Source organism: Glycine soja, chromosome 17 (genome assembly GCF_004193775.1).
Source record: "Glycine soja cultivar W05 chromosome 17, ASM419377v2, whole genome shotgun sequence".
In the NCBI taxonomy this organism is placed as follows: Eukaryota; Viridiplantae; Streptophyta; class Magnoliopsida; order Fabales; family Fabaceae; genus Glycine; species Glycine soja.
Window position 1 is genome coordinate 35,277,006 of NC_041018.1, and position 23,698 is coordinate 35,300,703.

General features: G+C 33.6%; 1 long non-coding RNA gene and 1 pseudogene across 1 annotated transcript; one reads left to right on the forward strand and one right to left on the reverse strand.

The window, feature by feature from the left end:
- Window positions 1-20,898: 20,898 nt before the first annotated feature.
- LOC114391970 lies at window positions 20,899-21,934 on the reverse strand. Its single transcript, XR_003662219.1, has 3 exons — window positions 21,634-21,934; window positions 21,239-21,342; window positions 20,899-21,151 (listed from the first exon to the last, which is right to left on the reverse strand). It is a non-coding gene; the product is annotated as an uncharacterized LOC114391970 (long non-coding RNA).
- An 884-nt stretch (window positions 21,935-22,818) lies between these two features.
- Window positions 22,819-23,303, forward strand: LOC114392698 (annotated as a pseudogene).
- Window positions 23,304-23,698: the final 395 nt, after the last annotated feature.

A 23,698-nucleotide genomic window follows, 5' to 3' on the forward strand; every position in this document is an offset into this window, starting at 1 on the left:
TTCAGTGAGTTTCTGTAAATAAAAAATTCAGAACTTATAAGAGCAATTTACATTTTCAGTTCACATATTGTAGAAATTAGTATCGTGCCATGCAAAGCTTGAGAGAGAGAAAGAAGCTGTAGTAAACTTACGTAAATGACCAAAAGCATTGCTCACTTTATTACTGCATTTATGGTGCATTTATATTGTTGCAGAGGAGAGAGAAAAGCTTTAGGTAGTTTTATCAGTTATAACATAAGCCAATTCTTAACAGCTTTTCTTATTTTCTAACTATCTAACAAACTTACAACTAAAATTCTAACTGCTAAGAGCCCCCCGCAAGCTGGGAATGGATGTTCATCATTCCCAGCTTGGTATAGAGACTTTGAAACGAAGCAGGAGGGAGAGGTTTGGTGAATATGTCGGCGAGTTGCATCGAGGATGAGATAGGAAGTAGTTTCAGCAAGCCTTGATTGACCTTGTCTCTTACAATGTGGCAATCGATCTCGATGTGTTTGGTACGCTCGTGAAAGACTGGATTTGAGGCTATTTGAATGGCGGATTGGTTGTCACAGTACAGTGCTGCAGGTTGAGATAGCTGAACTCGAAAATCTCGAAGAAGAAAGCTGAGCCACTGCAGTTCACAAGTGGTGGAGGCCAATGCTCTATATTCCGCTTCAGAGGAGCTTCGAGAAACCGTGGTTTGCTTCTTTGATCTCCAAGATATAAGAGAATCTCCTAAGTAGATGGAGAACCCAGTAACGGAACGGCGAGTATCGCGACATCCCGCCCAGTCGGAATCGCTGAAAGCCTTGAGAGTGAAACTTCCTTTAGCTGCGAAGAAAAGACCAGACCCGGAGAGCTTTTGATGTAACGTAGAACTCGAAAAGAAGCTTGTGAGTGTGGTGTCGTTGGATTGGCCATATATTGGCTGAGCTGTTGAACGGCATAAGCAATGTCGGGGCGAGTGTTTGTGAGATATATGAGACGGCCAACGAGACGTCTGTAGGAAGAGGCACAAGATTCTGATAATGGGGTACCCATTGTAGCATTTAATCGTGTGGAATACTCCATGGGGGTAGATCCAGGTCGTGACCCAAGCATTCCAGAGTCTGATAGGATGTCCAGTGCATATTTGTGTTGGCACAGGTGTATACCATGTGTCGAGCGAGCAACTTCGAGTCCAAGGAAATATTTGAGAATGCCAAGGTCTTTAATGCTAAAGGTCTGATCAAGCAGCTTGGTAATGTGAATGATAGTGTCGAGATTGTTGCCTGTCAAGATAATATCGTCAACGTATACGAGAATAACTGTGATATCAGAAGAGTTGTTAGTGCATAAGAAAAGGGAGTGATCTGCAGAAGATTGAGAAAATCCTTGAGAGAGGAGGAAAGATGAGAGTCGTGTAAACCATTGACGACTTGCTTGTTTAAGACCATATAACGAACGCTGAAGACGACAAACTAGATTAGGATTATCTACATTTAAACCCGGAGGAAGCTTCATATATACCTCTTCGTGGAGATCCCCATGAAGGAAGGCATTATTGAATGAAGATAGAGGTAACTTTCTGAGTTCAACAGCAACTCATTCATGGCTGTTGTTGGAGGCTTAGACGTGTGTGTTAGAATGATGGCACAGCAGAACTCTTCTCAAGAAGAGCTCTGATACCATGTAGAAATTAGTATCGTGCCATGCAAAGCTTGAGAGAGAGAAAGAAGCTGTAGTAAACTTACGTAAATGACCAAAAGCACTGCTCACTTTATTACTGCATTTATGGTGCATTTATATTGTTGCAGAGGAGAGAGAAAAGCTTTAGGTAGTTTTATCAGTTATAACAGAAGCCAATTCTTAACAGCTTTTCTTATTTTCTAACTATCTAACAAACTTACAACTAAAATTCTAACTGCTAAGACATATATTTAAAAGGACAAGAGTTATAAGATTTGTTTAGTAGTTAAGTGAAAAAGAGAGATGTTGTGGATTTGAATTCCTCTCTCTAACAAAAATTAGTAAATTAGCAACTAATATTTAGGGGGAAAAAAATATTTATATGGAATTGTTTTTGAAGAAGTATCATCTCTTGTGACATGTCCAATTTAAGAGCATGCCTTGTAATACTCTTTGTTTAGTTAATTTGGACTATCAAGAAGAAGAACATCCTGCAAAATACATGGGAGGATCCATAACTGATGAGAATCATGAAACTGGCCAAATACAGGCTAAAGGCCCAAGTGGAGAAGGACAAAGGCCTAAGTGGAGAAGGACAAAGCCCCCGAGTGGAGAAGGATGAAGGCTCAAGTGGAGATGGATGAAGGCCCAGAGGCAGAGACACTATCAAGACAATTAATTGTTGCTGAAGGCCCAAACTAATTTGAAGGCCCAAGTTAAATATATTTTTTAGTTATAATTTTTATTTATTGTAATTTTGGCCCAAACTATTTAGAAGGCCCATGTCTATTTTTATCTTTTAGTTCAGATACACTATAAGTATTGGTTTTTGTTTTGAATAAAAAAAACTTTTGGCATTTGACAAAATTTGGTGAGAGTTTCTCTCTGGGTTCCTTGTTGAACCAATTATCAGACTTATCAAGGTAATCCTTGTGGCGTCTACCCTGACTTATCTTCCTTCACCGGAAGTGGCGTCTACCCAGACTTATCTTCCTTCACTGGGCGTCTACCCTGACTTATCTTCCTTCACTGGAAGTGGCGTCATCCAAACCATTGTAGCCTGTATCAAACGATCCGCTCCTACTCAGGTTCACATCATTTGGTATCAGAGCTTCGGCTCTTGATACAGTTTCTATCCTATCCTTCCTTCATTGGAAGTGGCGTCTACCCTGACTTATCTTCCTTCACTGGAAGTGGCGTCATCCAAATCTCTGTAACCTGTATCAAACGATCCGCTCCTACTCAGGTTCACATCAATAACCTACATCAGCCTTCTCATTTTTCATTTACTGCATCACATAATTCCTTCCTTTTCAATTCAAATAGGGAACTACGGAGAGATTTAATTTTTAAGTAGAATTTTAATATCTGCATTTTGCTTATATCTCTTCATACTGTTTTGACAATATTTCAAACTGCTCTATAAAAATTCAAGGCTTGTATGCATATATTCATGCTATGAAGAATCCTCAGATTTCTGTGGATTCTACATATATTTGTTTGTTCACAACCCAAATAGGCTTTGAGAATTTTCATGTACATGAAACTAAAATATAAATTAATAGATTACAAAGAAATGGATGAATTATTTATACTTTCGTTGCAAGAAAATCCTTTGTAGCTACTTCTTGATTTAATCTAACTATATGGTCATCCAAATCAGTTTTTTGCATGGACTAGCCTTCGCTGTATGGTTGAAGGAACCCTGTTTAATTTATTGCAATGACCTAAAATCTATTCTCGAAACAAAAGTGCCTCCGGAAAAGGTCTCAAGTGCAAACATCCAAAGAATTCGAAACTCCAAATTAAAAGAAATTATTATATGATTCGGGACCACCAGAAATTCATAGTCTAGGCCAACCTTCAACTGGCATGTAATTAAGATTTTTAACATATGAAAAATAATTAATAAAACTCGATAAATAAGTATCAAATGGAGTTAAGTGAGACAAATAGATATGTGATAATGTTACAAATAGCAACTCAGAATTTCAGGATACGAGGCCCAAAAGAAGGAGCAACATTCCTGGGCACTTGAAGGACTATGAGCTGCAAGCTTAATAGACCCTCATGGAGGTACAACAGCAAGAAGAACGTGGAAAATCATTCTAGAAGCTAGGGGTGGTGATGTAAGCATACTATAGGCCGTTAGGATTGTTAGTTAGTTGTTACGTAACTAACTACATGTATAAAAGCCATGCACGAACCCGTGAAAGGGATTATGGAAATAATATTCTCATTCTGTGCTTAGATTTTCCTTCCTTCTCTCTCTCTTCCCCTTTCTCTCTTAGAATATTCAGTCACGAGGAAAGCTACCTCTAACATTGGTGCTTTCATTGCATCCTCTCCGCCATGGCTGACGCTACACGATCGAAGACAAGCATGGAGCGTTGGGAAGACGCGTTTGCAAAGCTTTCTGCATCCATGACGTCAAAGTTCGACGAACTTCTCAGTCGTATGAACCAACTAGAAACCTCCCACGCCAACAATCAGGCTCCGCTGGCGTTCGTGAACTCCGCTGCAATGGCCACAGCAAACACAACTTATCGATTGAAGTTGGAGGTTCCAAGATTTAACGGCACGGATCCGGAAGGATGGATATTCAAGGTAACTCAGTTCTTTGAATACCACGCGACACCGGAGCACGATAGGTTAACGATAGCATCGTTTTATATGGAGGGCCCAGCCCTGGCCTGGTTTCAATGGATGTATCGAAGTGGCCAACTCTCCTCGTGGTCAGCCTTTCTTCACGCCATCCATGCACGATTTTCGTCCTCGGCATATGAAGATCCCACGGGAGTTTTGTGTAAGCTCACACAGCAAACCACCGTGTCGCCGTTCCTCTCGGAATTTGAAACTCTTGCTAACAGAGTCATAGGCCTCCCAACGCCGTTTATCTTGAGCTGTTTCATATCAGGACTTAATCCTGCAATTCGAAGGGACATTCAGGTGATGCAACTGCATTCACTAGCTCAGGCAATTTCTTTCGCGCGCCTCCATGAAGAGAAGCTTCTGGATAGTCGCCGTCATACCAGTAAACCTCCTTCCTCCTCAACTCCGGGAACGAGTGTCACGCGTACGTCTTCTTCCTTGACCTTATCTCCCACAGGTTCGTCACTCCTTCCTTCTCCAAGCAAACCTCGTGCCTCATCTATTCCCTTCAAGAGACTAACTCCGTCGGAACTCGCCCTGCGCCGGGAACAAGGCCTATGCTTTAACTGCGATGAAAAATACTCAAGGGGACATAAGTGTGCTTCATCCCTATTCTTATTTGTCACGGAAGATGATGATGATAATCGTGAGATGGACCTAGGACCATCGCAGTTGCCTCCACCATTATAGGAATCAGTTCCGGTGCAAATTAGCCTACATGCTTTGTCTGGTCACGGTGCACCTGAGACATTACGCCTCACGGGATTCATTTGTGAGCATCGCGTCCAGATTCTAATCGATGGGGGCAGCACCCATAATTTCCTACAACAGGAATTGGTCGCATTGCTGCAGCTGCAACCACAAGAGACCTCCACCTTGCGGGTCACTGTGGGTAATGGTGAGGAATTGCGGTGCACTCAAGTATGCCCTAATCTCGCCATGAAAATACAAAAACATGAATTTCCGGTTGACTTGCATGTATTGCCCATACGGGGAGCCAACGTTGTGCTGGGAGTACAGTGGATCAAAGCTTTAGGCCCAGTCCTTATTGATTACACAACACTTACGATGAAATTCATCTACGATGGCCAATTAATTGAGTTAGTGGGAGATCGCGACTCATCTTTTCAGATGATATCACCTTCCCAGTTACGCAGGTTGGTGGACACAGGTAACACCAGTACCTTCTTCCACATTAAAATGGAACTTTCCTTGGAAACGCAAATGACTATAACTCACCCAATACCGGCAGTCCAAAAACTCCTTTCCAAACATGCTTTCCTCTTCCAACCTCTATCAACTCTACCCCCATCTCGAGCCACAGATCACATCATTCCCCTCCTTCCTAACTCAGCTCCAGTCAATGTAAAACCTTACCGTTACCCTCACTTCCAAAAACAAGAGATAGAAACCCAAGTCGCCGCAATGCTCCGACAAGGCCATATCCAGCACAACTCAAGTCCGTTCTCATCTCCGGTTCTATTAGTTAAGAAGCGCGATGGATCATGGCGCTTCTGTGTAGACTATAGGGCTCTCAATGCAATAACAGTGAGGGATCGCTTCCCTATTCCGACAGTGGATGAGCTTCTCGACGAGCTCGGAGGCGTGGTTTGGTTCTCGAAACTCGACTTGATGTAAGGCTACCATCAGATTCTGATGAGAGAATCCGATATCAGCAAAACAGCATTTCGCACCCATCATGGGCATTACGAATTTCGTGTAATGCCCTTTGGTCTTTGCAATGCTCCTTCAACGTTTCAAGCGATGATGAACAGGTTGTTTCAGCCTCACTTACGAAGGTATATCATCGTCTTCTTCGATGATATACTGATATACAGTCGCAGCTTGGAGGAGCATATCAATCACTTGGAAATCGCGTTTCAGGTATTACACTATGGCCAGTTTACTCTTAAGCTCACCAAGTGTTCGTTTGCACAGAAGAAAATAGAGTACTTAGGCCATATCGTCACCGGTAATGGGGTCCAACCTGTACCTGAGAAGGTACAAGCCATTCAGGATTGGCCTCAACCACGATCCACACGAGCTCTGCGAGGTTTCCTTGGATTGGTGGGATTTTATTGCAGGTTTATCAAAGGATACTCGATGATAACTCACCCACTTTCACAGCTATTGACCAAGGCGGAGCTGGTTTGGTCGTCGGAAGCCGACAGCGCATTCCAAAGGCTCAAACAAGTGGTCACGACGGCGCCAGTACTCGCCCTTCCAGACTTCTCCAAACCCTTTACTATAGAAACTGATGCTTCGGGCTTGGGAATGGGCGCGGTGCTTTCGCAGGAAGGACATCCTATCTCCTTCTTCAGTAAGCAATTTTGCCCCCGATTACTGCAAGCTTCCACCTATGTCAGGGAGCTCGCTACTATCACCGCCGCAGTTAAGAAATGGTGGCAGTACTTGTTAGGCCACTCTTTCATCATATTGACGGATCACAAGAGTTTGAAGGAGCTAATGAATCAGGCTGTTCAAACTCCAGAACAACATAAATATCTAGCACGACTACTGGGTTTTGATTATGTAATCCAATATCGAGCAGGGAAGAGCAATATCGTTGCAGACACATTGTCACGGTCAACACCTGCCTCATTATTCATTATCACAGTCCCTCACTTCGTCTTCCTCGACGAGCTGCGAAGGGAGTTGCAGGCAAATCCAGCGTTCATAGAATTAAGGAGGAAAGTAACCGCTGAACCTCACGCATATCCTGATCACTCACTAGCTCAGGACCTCATCCTTTATCGGGGTCGTATATGGTTACCCCAGGACTGCTCTTTCATCGAGGTCCTACTCTCAGAGTTCCATCAGTCCCCCTTAGGAGGGCATATGGGATTCCGCAAGACCCTAAACCGCATATCGGAGAACTTCACATGGAGTACGAGCACTCGAGACACGCGTGACTTCGTCTCCAATTGTTTAGACTGCCAACTAGTGAAGTACGAAACAGCGAAACCTCGAGGCCTTCTATGTCCTCTTTCGGTGCCATCGCAGCCATGGGAAGACCTTTCGATGGATTTTATCGTAGGACTTCCGGCGTATCGAGGTCACACATGTATCCTGGTCATTGTAGACCGCTTTTCTAAGGGAGTGCACTTAGGAATGCTTCCTTCCCATCACACATCACAGATGGTGGCTCAGTCATTCATGGAAATGGTGGGCAAATTACATGGGATGCCTTGCAGCATCACCTTTGATCGTGATCCGCTTTTCCTGAGCAAGTTCTGGCAGTCCCTGTTCTCTTTAAGTGGAACCAAACTCCGAATGAGTTCTGCCTATCATCCTCAAATGGATGGGCAGACTGAAGTTGCAAACCGTGTGGTGGAACAGTATTTACGAGCATTTGTGCACCGGAAACCTAGCTCGTGGGGGCGCTTTCTGTTGTGGGCAGAGTGGTCGTATAACACGTCCATCCACTCATCTACAGGGATGACACCTTTCGAGGTCACATTCGGCCGCAAACCCCTGAGTTTCCCTCAATATCTGGCTGGCACTTCCACGGTAGCAGCAGTGGATGATTTACTTAGCCAAAGGGACGACACGTTTAATCTCCTTCGCCGGAAATTACAGAAGGCGCAAACTCGCACGAAGGACATAGCAGATGGTCATCGCAGGAACCATGCGTTTCAGGTAAATGAATGGATCTTGGTCAAGTTGAGGCCTTATCGTCAGACCACAGTAGCCGGAACGGGTCAGTCTAAACTCTCGAGGCGTTTTTATGGGCCCTTCAAGATTGTTGAGAGACTGGGTCCCGTAGCGTACAAGCTGGAACTACCGGAGCATTCTCGCATTCATCCGGTGTTCCATTGTTCACTTTTGAAACCATTTGTGGGCTCAACTGACTCAGTAACAGCATAAACACTTCCTGCAGGAGCGGTGGAAAATCAACCACTCATGACACCTTTAGCCATTCTGGATCAAAAGATGGTGCCGACAGACCAGGGGCTCACACGCATGGTTCTAGTACAATGGCAAGGCTTGCATCCCGATGAAATGTCGTGGGAAGAGTGGGAAGGTCTCAAGGAACGACATCACCTTGAGGACAAGGTGCTATTTGAAGACCACGGGAATGTTACAAATAGCAACTCAGAATTTTAGGATACGAGGCCCAAAAGAAGGAGCAACATTCCTGGGCACTTGAAGGACTATGAGCTGCAAGCTTAACAGACCCTCGTGGAGGTACAGCAGCAAGAAGAACGTGGAAAATCATTCTAGAAGCTAGGGGTGGTGATGTAAGCATACTATAGGCTGTTAGGATTGTTAGTTAGCTGTTACGTAACTAACTACATGTATAAAAGCCATGCACGAACCCGTGAAAGGGATTATGGAAATAATATTCTCATTCTGCGCTTAGATTTTCCTTCCTTCTCTCTCTCTTCCCCTTTCTCTCTTAGAATATTCAGTCACGAGGAAAGCTACCTCTAACAGATAATCTCAAATCATATAATAACGTTTCCAAAATTAGATGTTACTACCTCTCTTTTTTATCGACAAATGTTAGTTAGATAGTTTTGTTAGAAATGTCAGTTGGAGAAGTTCAATTCTGCAACCTCTTCACCATCCTCCAACCACTGAGTCAACCTTATATCTCCAACATGTCACTACCTCTTAAAGTGCTTCTATCACTTCCATCACTTTCATTTTCATTATAATTGTTCTTATTTGAAACATAGTAGACAGGATCTCTCATTTACTTTATGCCTAGGAAGGCCTTCCAATTGTTCTACTATATCTTGATCCATAAGCAAACCCTGATCAATATTTGATGAGTCATATTTCACAAGCTTTTCTATTGATTTGTCATATCTTCCTCTGTTGTTAGATCATCTGTGCCAACTTAGAATTCTCATGCTGACCAACATTTGATGTTCCTAGTTCAGATGGCTCATATGCAGTATTACTACCATAATCTGATGGAACTGCCAGCAACCAATGATAAGCTTCAATGAACAGGCAATTGCACTGAATATGATCTGTCATTGGAATGCTGAGAAGTGATTTAGTAAGGTATAATAATAGAATGACAATTTTTGGCAAAGCCAAGAACAAAATGACCATAAAGCAGACAAAACTGACATGTTAAAAGCAAGGTACAATAATCACCACATATATACTAAAAGCAGCTTCCAGTTCAAGGAATGATGCCAATAAAGCACAGCTTGATATTTCAATGTCAAGACTACAATTTGGTGATGCTCATAATAAAATAAAATAAAATAACTACAATTTGGTGATCCACTCCTCCAAAGCACATCTTCTCTGTGGCAAAAGTAAACGTGTTAACTATATCTATGGATATACTCGTTCAACTCTTGCATTCACAATTTTGCACCATTGTACGGGGGTTCAATTGAATTTCATAAATTTTAAGCATGGCCACCAAAAATTGGGTGGAGCTACCTGTCCAATTGTGCACAGTTGTGTAGATAGTGTTACTCTTAAAAATAAAATTCAACTGTATATTTTACCGAGTACACTTAGTAATTGGGCCTAGATGTTAGAGGCCAGGTCCAGTCATTAGTGGAAATGTCATGGCCCAAACCCAAGAAAGGAAGTGGAGGCCAACACGTATAAAAGGGGCTCGAGCGGGATGAAGAAATTCCGAAGCTTATTACCACCAAGAACCACCGTTCAAACCACCGCTGTCCGCCACTAGAACTCGTGTTTGACTCTCTCCTCCGATCACTAACACAAAAATATATAATTCAATTGGTCAACTTTCTTTATGAAAAACAGAAAATTAAGAAGTCTGTTACATGAATATTTAGAGAAAAATTATTAAATAAAACATGCTATTATGGCAAGTGTTTTAAGAACTTGCTTGGTCTGGTGTACATAGCAACTGAATACTATGATGATCATTTAGATATCTAGAATAAGTATGAAATTTTGATTACTGTTGATCACATGTACCTAATAATTAAGAACCAGTGTAGATTAAGAGTTGTTTTAAAATAATTATTACTAAATTCATGAATTGAGAACTTCCATTATGAGATTGGAGAAACTCAAGCTGTCTAAAGTGACCATAGCACACGTTAATATCAGGACAAAACCTGTAGTACGAATTCTTAGGTGTTATTTATATTCTTGAATAAGACTCTCATTTACTAACGGAAGTTAGGTTTAGTTAAAAATGTTAGTATTAATCGTGAAAATTTTACTTATTTTTGAAAAAGGATGTATTATTATAATTGAATAATTTTTATTAAATGATTTCATTAATAAATAAATATTTAAAAATGAGACATATAATTCATTTTTTATTATAAGTTATTTTTAATCAAACAAGCAATTTTATAATTTTTAATTTATCAGATAATTGTATAATACTTAATAAATATAATGATAGTAATTTTGATAAAAATATTCATAGATAATTATAATTGTATCATACAATGATTTGTATTATAGTTTCTAAGTAAATTTTATAATGGTGTTTTTGATTTAAAAGTTTATCTCAATAATTATTAAATTTTGATATTAATTATAACAATAAATGGAAGTAGAGATTGAAAAAATAAAGGTTTCAAGAAAAAACTAGATATTGAAAAAAGTGAAAGGATTTAGAAACATCCACTGAAATAAAGAAACTTGAATTCATAAAAAATGGGAATAAATACATACGCAATAACCTTTTAAACTAGTAATCAATTTTGATGTGTATTATAGTGGGTGTTTGAGAAATTAAGTGATAATAATTTAATCCATCAAAAACTAAAAACTGATGGTCAAAGGTCTTGTTTGTAAACCTCTAACACTAACAGTTGAATTTTATGATTTCGATAGTATACAAAAATATTTTTAAATACATAGATTTAACGTTATTTAATGACTACTTATAACTTCTTTCATATCTGCTTTACTTGATATTTCAAATTTTGAAATGATTTTACTTTTAAATACTTTTCAACCCCACATGTCTCAAATAGTAGTCAAAAATATTAATTTTTATCAAAATAAATTTTTTCGGTGACGCATTCAATTTCTCAAATTTTAATTCATATATTGATTACTTTTAAATGCAGTCTTCTTTTTTCTTTTGAGACAAATTCATCAAAATTATATAAGTTGCATATCTTAAATAAATTCTACATAACAAAGATAATAATTAATTTCTCACAATATGCCGAAATAAGATTTAAATCTATGGTGAAGATGTGTATACATTTACAGCATGTTTAGTTATAATACACGTCATTTCAGATTCACCTTCAACTTAATGCTTCATACAGTAGCTTTTGCGTAAATGCACAATTGGACGTGAAAAAATGGAGATATCCACATATTTAATGTGCAAGCAAACACCCACACTTAGTGCCAAATTGTCCTTTAAATAAGATTGACTCTAAAAAAAAAGGAGATACGTGAAAAAAAATCAGAGGTTCATTTCAATTATATATATAATTCTTTAATGAAAAAAATTATCAGATGAATTACAAAAATGAGATTCTAAGTGTAATTAGAGAACGCTGCATGTAGTAGTGTATCTACTCTGTAGTCTTTTTATTGTAATACTCACAAAATGACACTTTAGAATTGGTGTCAACTAAAGGTAACAGATACATAGAAATGCATACATATTTAAGGGTGTCTTTTGTAAAATTACGAAGGGTTTCTTAGATTATCAATTATAAGAAATCAACAGAATCTTAAAGTTTATGATTCTCATAAATAATAAATAAATAAATAATGCGTATCTTTCTCCATAAGAAGACTTCTCTTCGGTGTACTTTGATTTTCTTGGAAGATGAAAGAAACAAAATTTTACTCCCTTGACTATTCTTTCTATCTCTCTACGTTTGTGGTAACTATAGATTAGAGATAGCACTTTTCTGTCAGGAAGGAAAACTTATTTCACGTTAGTGTGTATTAACCTCTTTTATAATCATTACTCCCATCAAATAGCAGTTACCTCTAAAAATTTCTCTTATTTAACTCAATAACAATTTAATCTTTAATTATTAATTATTTGTTTATTAGTCCCTACATAAGTCACATGTCTCTCACATGAGACATTAATTCTGACATTTTTTATTTGGTAAAAAGATAAAACAGACAGAACAACACTAGACAAGTAACTGAGCCATAGGATAATTTTTTGTACTGTACGTTATTTGGGTGATCGATGCAAGTAATTTGTATTATATCTTGTTTGAAGTGTTTATGTACTGAATAAAATAATGTAAATTTTATTATCAAACCCTAGGTGTATTACTACACCTTGACAACGCAACAAAGAAGAGGCACCACAGAGGAGGTACAACCCCTGACGCCACCGAGCGCATGGCCTGGTGGCACGAGACCGCCACATGTTCATGGCGATAGCAGCGGCGGCATAGCGGTGTGATGCAGCCTCGCCGAAATTGGCCAAAAGAAAAAAAAACATAACAAGAAGGAGAAAAATGACAATAAGAACATTTGAATAAATTAACAATGAAAATAAAGAAATAATGAACAAAAAAAAATAATAGTAGTTCATACGGCCTCACTAGTAGTCAAGGTATGACATTTGGAGAGGGAGATTTAGACAATGAGATAAATGTGAAAAAAATGTGTGCGATAATGAAAAATCAAAAAATAGAAATAGATAATATTATATTTTTACTTTTGTTAGATATGAGACAAAAGATTGTACGAGTTTAGGAAATTATAAATTTTTGAATATTTATCCAATTTATTATTTTTTATTTTGTATTATTTCTCGATCATTTTTAAATGAAATTTTAGACAAATATTTTTATGTTGTTCAATTTCTTATGGTGTAGCGAATTAAACGCACCCTAAGTATTAACTTGGGAAACTGTGAGTGCAGCGGGTGTGTGTACGAGTGTTTCCCTCACACGTGTCTGAGGAAAAAGGAAACATACAGAGAGGTTGTTCTGGTTTTGTTGAATCCACCATCCCGTGTTTCTTGATTATGCTGCGTTGTGTTTTGTTGTGTTGCGAAACAGAACACTGAATTCTGAACACCCAACGTAAGTGTCGTTTTGCGTTGCACTGGGGTTCATAGCCAGCGAGGAAGAAAGAAACCACAAGCAGAACCGTTTCGATTCCGAATACAAACAAGTACTGGCACTCGATCGGATTATGTTTCGATGAGTGGAATGCATCGAGGAACTGCAATATCAAGGTTTCTGTGGTGTGTATGTAACTGCATCGTGACAGCGCAATGCATCGCCACTGCAGCAATTGTAGCCAATAAAGGACAATTTTTTGTTAGTTAAAAAAACAATTATCCACAATTTTTTAACCATAATATCGGTGTGGAATATGTATTAATTTTATTGATGATTAATTTTTGTCAAATTTATTAGTGAAACTTTTTTTTTTATTCATGTTTTTTTATTCAAAAGGCTCAAACACTTTACTTGATAGGACTGACTCTAGTACTACTAACTTATTAGTCAATAAAGAATAATTTGAAAACACTCACAAAAATTGTGATGGATTTGAGCATATTAAAATGAAATTTTAAGTAATTTTATTGAACATATAAACTAATGATAATTTAATATCAAGAAAGAATAAATTTTTTTATTTCCTAAATGTATAAGAAGTTGGACAATGATATTTTACGTACAACTTAAATGATAAATTAATTCTTAAATTTAAGAATTTGATATCAAATTGAACCTTAAAAAATTTAAGTTAATGTCAAATTTTATTTTAAACATTCTAATTTATTAATAAAATGATCTTACGAAATTAATAATGTGACATAATTATACATTTACACATATAAAGACTTAATCAAAATTTTCATTCTTTCAAAAAGACTAAAGGGATTTAGACATTAAGAAAGAAAATAATTATTTACTTTTATTTTATTGTTTGAATTACTTAATTTATCTATAATCAACAATAATATAAATTTTTTTGACAACTCAATAATAATATAAGTATTATAATTATTTTCCGTCTCTATATCTTTTAGACTATTTATCTCTCTTTTTTTTTTGTGGACTAAATTGATATTATATAAACTACACTACTACTATATTTTAATAGCATACAAAAATAAACTACCCTACATGGCCATGAGCCATTTTGGTATTAATGTCTTTTATTTATTTTAGGTTTAATTATCCTTTATATCTTTATAGTTGCAATAATTTTTTTTAGTTACTATAATTTAAAACAACATTTTGGTGTGGTAGTTGTAATTTTCTTACTTCTTTTTGTCCATCCTATCTTAAATCTTAAATCGTCTAACATTATTACATCTAAACAGTTTTAGACAACAAGGATAAAAAAGATTAAAAAAATTTAAGTATAAATAACCAAAATATTATGTTTTAAAATATAGAGACAAAAAAAAAATTATTACTATAAAAACCAAAAGAATAATTAAATGTTAGTTTAAACAATTTTTTGGTACCTATAAAATAAGAATATTTTGGTTTTAGTTCCTAAGATTCTTTAGGAAATTTTTATTAGCTAATGATCTAATGTTTCATTGGTCACATCATTAAAAATTGTTGACTCAACATTAAAGTCATCCTTGATAGGTACTTTTATTTTTTTAAAAAAATTGTCAAATACCAAAATAAATAAATAAAATAAAGGTGAGATATCAAAACCAAAATGTCCTTATTCAATAAGTAAGAAAACTTATTTAAGTCTAAAACAAATTATCATCATCATTCCACCACACAAATTTTCGCTCCCTTCTTTTTACTCTCGTCATCTTTGCTAGCTAATCCTAGCTTTTTACTCTTGTAGTTTGTGCAAGAGATAATCATATATATACATATTAGATGCCCTCTCCACGGAATTTGTAAAAAGAATTTTTATTCAAAGTGCATTGTTCTTTTATCGTAATAAACCTACAATGAATTATCATATGATATGCACCCTAACTCATCTTACTTAATGTTTCTCCTATGTTGTATTTATTCATTCCAATTCATGCAAATATCTATACTCTTTGATGTCCAATTTGTCTCCCTTTGCTTCCACCTCGAAGATGCTCTTTGCGATGTCATTTCTGACTTTTGATACCTAATCTTCTTTTTGTATTTTGATACTGATAATTTTTTTTAATATTTTTAAAAAAAGTGTTTGTGGTAAAAATAACTTGATTGTTGAGTTAACAATTTTTAAGTAACGTGAATTTAATTACGTGACACTTTATTAGTCATATTATCGGCCAACAAAAATTCTCTAATGACATGTATCTATTTCAAAATTAAAAATTTGCTAGGTAACAAAAAAATAAAATAAAGCTTAGATAAAAAAAAAACACACACACACACGCACACCTTATTTTATAGATATTAAAAAGCTATTTAAGCCTCAAGTCTTAATTTTATCTTTTTAAGTTTTAACACCCTTATGTAATTGAACACCATAACCAACTCACTTTCCCATCTTCAATTTAAATTTCATTTTCTCTCTAAATCGCCCATTAAAACTATATATTTACTACTTTCTCTTATAAATTATCATCTCAACTTAACAATCTTAAAATTAAAAAATATAAGTTGTTAAAATTAAATTTTAACATTTTCCCCCAGGTACATATATACAAAGGGGATTTATATATTTTTTTTGTCCTATTTAATTCTTATAACTATCTCTGTATATAAACCATTATTGTCCTCCTCCGATCTTAATTTTTATTTAGTTTGTGTTCTCTTTCTTACTCTACTTCTCTGTTAATTACATTTCCTAAATCTTTCACACTCTCTAATTAATTGCACTTCGCAAAACACCCACAATTATTTAATCTCCATTATTTTTCTATTTTATTTTATTTTAATTTGAAACAATAAAGGCACAATTTGCCTCTTTTTCTTAGTAATGAATAAATTTCATTTCATTGCTAATTCTAATCTGACAAAGTTAATTTAATTAATAATTGGAAAAATGTAATTACTATATTCGAATAACTATAAATAAAGTTATAGATAAAAAAAATGAGAACTAAAGATGTAATGAAGATTATTGATTATTATTTATTTATTTACTGCAATTGATTATTATTTTTATTTTCTCAAAAACGGCCTTCATATATTTTGGTCCTTGAGGTGTCAAAGGGATTAACATGACTATTAGGATTAGCTCACTAAAATTTACTTAAAGAGTGAGTTAACTCTTCTCTTTTTAGTGAATGAAAAATACAATATCAATCCAATTCAATCCATAAAAAGTAGGCTAGTTAAGTGAGTTTATTTATGAGCTGATCATGAATTAATTTTTTAAATTTAGCTGAAAAAGTAAATAAAAAATTAATAATAAAAAACTAATATTTGCCAAAAAAAATTAAAAAAGGCAAAATTATAAGCAAATATAGAAAATGAAAACTATAAATACAAAAAAAATAAAAAAAACATATTAATTTATAATAAAAAAACTCAAAAAATAAGAAAATAACATAAAAATAAAAATATCAAGAAAATTCATAACAAAACAAGGAAAGTAAACATTTTTTTAAAAGAAAAAATGAGTTGGCATAAATTGACCCGACTCATCTGAGTTGGCTAACATCAATTGACCCGTGTAAAACAGTAAGGATAAGGGAAGGCATTGGATTAGGATTTTAAAAAAAAAATTTAAATATAAAAAAGTTTTGTGAATTTTAAAGATTATGTAAAAATATTATGATTTATCAATTTTTTACAAGACTTTTATGATAATTTAAATTTTAATGAAAATATATCATAAGAATTTAAATTATTTTGAAAGAACTTTATAAATTCATAAGATTTGAAATGATTCTCTGAATTTTTAAAAACACATTCAAAATTAGAAGAGTGAGTGAAAGAAATAATAAAAAATGATAAGGTTAGAATGAAAAAAGTAAAACCAATATAGTTTTTTTAATCTTTTAATAGCTAAATTAATTCTAGTTTTATATCCTACGCTTCTTGCAATAGCATATTTCTATTCTCACTTTTGAATGTAAACAATAAATTTACATGTATTTTTTTTTAATTATTATAATTATTTTATAATAAATCCAATAACATGCTTAAATGAAGTGCAATAATAAGCATATATAAGAGTGGTGAGGATCGAAAATTTGTAGGAGGATTACTAAGTTATGACAAAATTAAAAGTGACAGTTACAAAAATATTGCATAGGTGATGAGCATTACCACTTTAAGGAAAACATGATTAGTCTTAACACATGAGATAAACATTAATTTAATTTAGAAAAAAAAAGGAAAAGTGCAAAGAGAAAGAATATATTTGATATTTTTTATTCCCAAAGAATTGAAGAAACATATATAATACATGCATCTTGAAAACAATAAAGAGAGAAAAAAATACATATGATGAGAGAAAAGAAAGTTTGATAACTAATAAAAAAGAAAAGAGAAGAGTCAAGGGTTTGGATGAAATTGTTTGATAAATGTTTTACATTAAAAAAGTCTGATAAAATCCATCGAAATGTTTCTTAAAAAATAATTCATCGAAATTTTTATATTTTAAAATACCAAAATACTTTTTGTAAGTTATAAAAAATCTTAATTGATCAATATCATTGAATTTTGTTGCTCTCTTCAAAAAAATCTTAAAAATCTTAATTGAATATAACAAAACTTATTTATATCATCTAAAAATCTTAATTAAATATCACAAAATTCTTTAAAAAAATCTTTTGAAATTTTAATCCAATACACCCGTAAGTCAATATTTCTATAGCTGGTTTAACCCATGAGTTGAGTTCATCTACCCATGCATGGCATAAAACATACTTTGACACAAAACTGCTTCTTTGTCTGTTTTTGTGATTCGGGATCTTATATACTGACAGATGCTCTATTTATTTATTGGTAAATTAATTTCAAGAATTTTTATATGTAAGTTCATGTAAAAATGATAACAATTTATTCACACAAAAAATGATAACAATTTTAAATAAAAAAATGTTTTTTAAAGACGCAAAAGTATGTTTTTATAATGTACTCCATATATCTGGTGACAATAAATTGACGGACAGTCTTATATGTAATTAATGCTTTAGAACTTGGTCTAATTCTTTTTATAACACTTTTTTTGAATAGTTTTTTATTTTTTTCCACGTACATAAATAAGTGTGTGAAAATTTGTGTGTTCACATTTTTATTATGTTATTGCATAAAAAATTAATATACTATGATAATTTTTAATTACAATTTCTAAATTTTGTTCAATGAGTGACACATTCAATATAAAAAAATTAAAAACAGACTAGATAGTACAACTATCTAAAAAAAATAATTAATTGTCATATGAAAACCATAATAATCTTGATTTTGAAAAAATATTCTTTCTCCCGCTGTTTTGTTTTCATAAATTGTCTTTTTGTTGACAATGTTTTCCAAATATATATCTCATGAAAGGGCCTATTAAATTAGTAATAAAAAGATGTGTAATAATAAGTTGGAGTAAAAAAAAAAAAAAACCCTGAGGATAAACGTTCATTACTTGGGACTTCAATTTCTCGTCTTGGAATAATTATACCATACAAATAGTTGGATAAATTAAAATGAAAGAAAAAATATAAATGAAATAGTGGAGAGTAATTAGTGGGTGCTTGACTGGTTTTGGTTAGTGAACCCATTTTAATATGTATAAATAATATCATGAAACTAATTAATTGGGATAGAAGTGAGAGGCAAAATAAACTCACAAAATAATTCCAATAAAACAGAGATTAAAGAGGATAAAATGATATAAAAATATGGAGATAAAGTTGTATCCCTTTTAAATATTGATATAGATTATTATTATTATTATTATTATTACTATTATTATTATTATTATTATTATTATAATATAACAAACGTTTATATTGTAAAATTAAAATTTATAATAAATAAATATTTTTTAAATATATAAATTATATTATAATTAAAAAAATTATAATAAATAAATAAATACTTTTGAAGATATAAATTATATTTTAGATTTATCATAAAAAATTATATTATTTTAGTTTAATAATAATTTCTTTTATAAAAAAATGTTGAAGTAAAATTTAAAGATAAAGATGAGAAGGATGGGTTGAAGAAAAAGTTAAGAAAAAAAAGAGCTTAAAACGTTGTTGTTGAAGATTACTAACATTCTTGCTTGAGAATAGTTTCTAAAAACACCATCATTCGAGAAAATTATTAATAGAGATATGATATGATATATATATATATATATATATATATATATATATATATATATATATATATATATATATATCTGGGGGGGGGGGAGGTAGAATTATTCATATAAAAATGCTTGGTCATTGTAAAAAATAAAAAAACGATAAATATAGATTATTATTAGATTTTACTTCAATGACAATGATTAAAAAAATAAATACATACTATCTTTTGAAGAAGTCTGCAGTAATTACTAATTTTTAATCTTAATTATTAAATTAAAAAGATAATGTTATATATCTCGTACAAAAAGCCTGAGATATAGCATATAAACTTCAAAAGAAGATGGAAGTTGGTTACATGTCACAGTTTTACATTTCTACAGAAACAAACAAAAACAAATTTTTTCAATTCTAATATAGCTATTATCATAATATAATTTTTTTCCAAGTGTCAGATACCATGGTATCCCAAATTCATTGGGTCAAAATTAATTCTTTATAATTCGTTATTATTATTAGTCCAATGAAGTTTTACATTAAATAAAAATTGAAGACAAATTATTCTACTATATAAATTATTTTTACTCATAAATACAACAAACCCTTAATTACACTCCTACGCCAACCTTTGGTTATCATAATATAATTATTTAAATGTACAATGCACCTTACAATTCATAATAATTAATGAATAATTAATATAAAATACTTTACAACATGAGTGGATGCAATTCCCCATCCATGTATTTACAACATGGGTGGATGCAATTCCCCATCCATCTATCGACACTAGAACAATGATTCTCAAAACTATTCTTGTGGTCCAACTCCAACTCCAACTCCAACAACAATAATGAGAAAAATGATAGGTTCGGTTGTTGCTGATTTTGCTTTGGGATCAATAGCATCTGAATTTCAGGAAGCATACATACATAACTCCTAGAAGGAATCCTTCCTCATCACCTTTCATTGTCACCGCCCACTCTGTGATCTGAAACTTCTGCTGAGCTCAGTGCTCAACCTCTAGTGTTGTTGATATATAACTTCTTTTTTGGGAACAAAATTAAATAGTGGGGTAGAAGGAAATGAATTATTTTCCAAAAGTTATCAGCTTTAGTTTTGTAGCAACAATTATATCACAAGCCATGGTACAGAAAACTCCAGAATATACAACTGGCTTATGGCCAACAACCTCAAAATAAATTTATAAAAAAAAATAGAATTGACTATTAATTTTATTTATTTTGGCTAAGGAGAAAACAAAGATATCTTTTCTCCTTTGTTCTTTAGTGCAAACCCAACCTAAGGTTTTGGTTTCAAGATCACGATCTTAACAACAGAGTCATAGTGACATGTCTGATGTAATTGGGCCAAAGTACCTAACGCAACAGTGCTTGCCAGTTAAGTACGTGTTTGGTTCTAAGTCCATCAGCTTAGAAAGTGTATATATATAGAATGTGAAAATCAAAAGTTAATAACCATAGAAAGTTCTATGTTAATTAATGTGGAAATGGCACAATTTTTAAATACAAGGTAGATCTAAACACGCTCTAATAGTAATTATATCTAGTCATTATATGTAAACATGAAAAAGAAATATTAAGGGTAAATTATATATGTTCCAAATAATTTAGCTGCATGTCATTTTACTTAAAAGAAGTAGAAAAAACTAGGTAGAAAGAAGTGACTCCAAACTTGATTGCATGTGTTCAGAATCTGTGGCAGTGTCACAATTGCAGCTACGTACGTCACCTGCATTATTGTTCACTATTTTTTCTTATTATTTAAATTGAAAATGTAACCCATAATGTAATTTAAAAACATGCAAGTAAAACATACAATTTTTCTTTTCTTCACTTGAAGACAAAGTCTCGCACTTCCACCTTCATCGATCCCTCAACAACTTTTTTGCCTATGCATGATACTTTGACATCACAAGTATCCTTTACATAAAACAACATAATAATGTTATAGTCACATAAAATTATTATGAATCAATAAAACAAAATATTCAACTTTTTACAACAACAAAGATGTTGATAATTTTATCCTACCAGTGAAGATCGGTTTCATGGATTACTACATGACAAAAAATGGAAATTTAATTTTAATAAAGCAAAATTGAAGTAGATTGTGTGTGTATACGAAGAACAAGTCACCAAAAACTGAAGGATAAAAAAGTGAATCTGGATATGTGTGTGTATAGATTGTGCAGAAAGAGAAAGATGACATACATAGAGAACAATTTAATTCAAAGAGGAATTGATGAACCAGATCATCTCAGTGATTTTCCACAGCTATCTTGAATTGTGCTCATAGAATTTCTTTTGCATAGGGTATAAACCTTCATTGGAGAGAAGCCTCACAACACAGTTCAAGAAAGCTGTGGAAGATCACGAAAAAGACCATTCCCAAAGCAACACCCTTCCACGGAATAGTTTTCTAAGAATACCAACCAACCGGGGAGAGAAGAATAAGGGGTGGAGGATATGAGTAATGAAAATAGGTATAAGTAGTACATTGCTTGAGTCTTGATTTGAATATTATATATGTGTAAGGTGAGAGAGATTTCATTATGGTGATTAAATGACAAATATATGGAGGGTTTCTTAGGGTAGATTCTTTGGCATGCTTCTAGATCTAGAGTAAATTAAAATGCATGTCTTCTTGCCACTAGAAAATCTTTAGAGTTATTAAAGGGATATCGATAGACAACCAAATTTTGCAAAAAAAAAAAAAAGAAAATCTTGAAATAAAAGGCATTGTTAAAGTTACTTCATAAATTATATATGAAGTAAATAAGTTTATGTGAATATATTTTTCTTAAAATAGATTAAAGGGGTTTAGATACATAACTTATTGTTAAAGAAGACTTTGTTCATAAGTTACTAGAAAAGATAAAAAAAATCCACAAAAAAGTCATAAATGATTTTATAAGAAGAAATAAACTTATAAGTTCATTATAAATAATTTCATTAATTTCTAGACTGAACTAACCGCCATGTGTGGTGAATCGATTTAAAAAAAGTAACTGTCTTAATTATGTGACGTATTCCTTTAGACTTTTTAAGCATTCACTGTCAAAATAATTAAAACAAGAAATAAAGGGAACATTTACGTAAAGCATATTTCATATCCATTATATATCATCTATACGATAGATAAAGGATACCCAATTGAATAACTATTTTTTGATCTCCACTCTTAATAGATCATTTTATCCTAAAAAATAAATTTAAAAACTTAATTTTAAATAATAATAATCTAATTTAATAACGGCAAAAGTAAATGAAACCTATTTGCTCTGGTCCCTCCAACTTCACTTAACTTTTCTCTCTTTCTCTTTCTCTTAAAACACACCAAACCATTCATTCATAGTTTCATTCAACAAATTCATAGTTTCATTATGAAACAAAGAAATGTTACCTTCCACGGTTGTTCCCGATGCGGTGGCTCACCACCACACCCACGTCGTGTCCCCGCACCAGTGGTACCCCGCCGTGGTGTAGGAGATCGACGCCCCGGTCTACACTATACATCGTGCGGCGCTTTGACAACCCGCGATATTACAAATACTTCGTCATCAAGAGTTGCCACGTCATCCTCGGCAACAGCGATGTCAGGCCCTTCCACGAGATCCACGTGTTCTCCGGCCTCCTCGCCGCCATCAGCACCGAGTGCCTTGACGACGAGTGCCACATCATCGGTTTAAGCATGATTGGCGGCGACCACCCCTCTCCAACTACCGCTTCGTCACCACCCTCCACCCCTGCTCCGCCGCTGGCACCGTCATCGTCGACGTCCCCGCCGGCAACACCACCGAGGACATGCACGTCTTCATCGACACCATCCTCCGCTGCAACCTCCGGATTATCCTTTTCAAATGCTCTTTTGAATTTTAAATTAATTAACGAAAGTCTTAATTAAAATTGTCCATTAATTTAAATTTTAAGAATTTACCAAAATTGTCAACTAAAACTGTACAGTTTTTTTTTTTTTAATTTTAAGAAAACTATGAACTTGTTAACTATTTTTTTAACTTTGGCAGCCTACCAATTTGTAAATTGATAAAAAAAAAATACCAATTTATTACTGCTTATTTTTTAAATTGTAAAATCCTACCAATTTGTTAATTAAACCAACGTAAACTAAACTATTGTTATTTAAAAAAATATATTTTTAATTTAAAATTTCAAACTATCCCACTATTCTCATCTTAGCTTTTTAAAGAAATCCCTACTTTTTTTAAAACAGTCAATTTTTTAATTTTAAAATTCAAACTACTCCAATTTTCTATTG